The 616-nt window shown below is 38.6% G+C and overlaps 1 protein-coding gene across 1 annotated transcript in view; it reads left to right on the forward strand.

The window, feature by feature from the left end:
• Prtg (protogenin) overlaps positions 1–616 on the forward strand; it is a 131,307-nt gene that overhangs the window by 37,918 nt on the left and 92,773 nt on the right. The gene's annotated exons all lie outside the window — the stretch shown is intronic.

Genomic DNA, 616 nt, shown 5'->3' on the forward strand with positions numbered 1-616 from the left:
AAAATGAACAGCAGACCCCAATCTTATCTAAAGGAATATTGACAACTGATTGCTGCTAGATGATGAAGTGCTGACCTTCCTAAAACAAACACCTCTATATAGACTGACTAGATTCACCAGATGAACAAGTAGTGGGGAATGGCTGGGAGTGCTAACAACATAGCAGACAGTAGCAGGGATAACAGAGTATAAGGGGTCTAGTGGAGGAAGGGAGGCTATGGGAGGGTGCCATCTGGGAAGTGGGTTTATAGTTGAATAAGATGGTTTGGGATGTTCTGTGGATATACACACAATAACTCAACAAATTTAAAAAATGAATTATGTTTGAGGAGGAAGCATAAAAGGTTATGTCATGTTAATTAATAGAGGCATAAACATCACCAATGAAATCTGCCAGATGACTATAGACATACACAGGTGCCAAGGATCCAAGTGCAACCGATTATGACTAGTAATAATCAGATACATACAGATTAGAGATGCAAGCGCCAACATCTCAGTGTTAGTAGTGAAAACAATGAGTCTGCAAGGAACAATATATTCTAAAATGAAATGGAGAGCTTTGTTAAAGGTTAAAAACTCATCCAATTTTATGTCTTACAGGGCCTATACTGAG

The sequence above is a fragment of the Nannospalax galili genome, unplaced genomic scaffold, assembly GCF_000622305.1.
Source record: "Nannospalax galili isolate Female #2095 unplaced genomic scaffold, S.galili_v1.0 scaffold611, whole genome shotgun sequence".
Taxonomy (NCBI): domain Eukaryota; kingdom Metazoa; phylum Chordata; class Mammalia; order Rodentia; family Spalacidae; genus Nannospalax; species Nannospalax galili.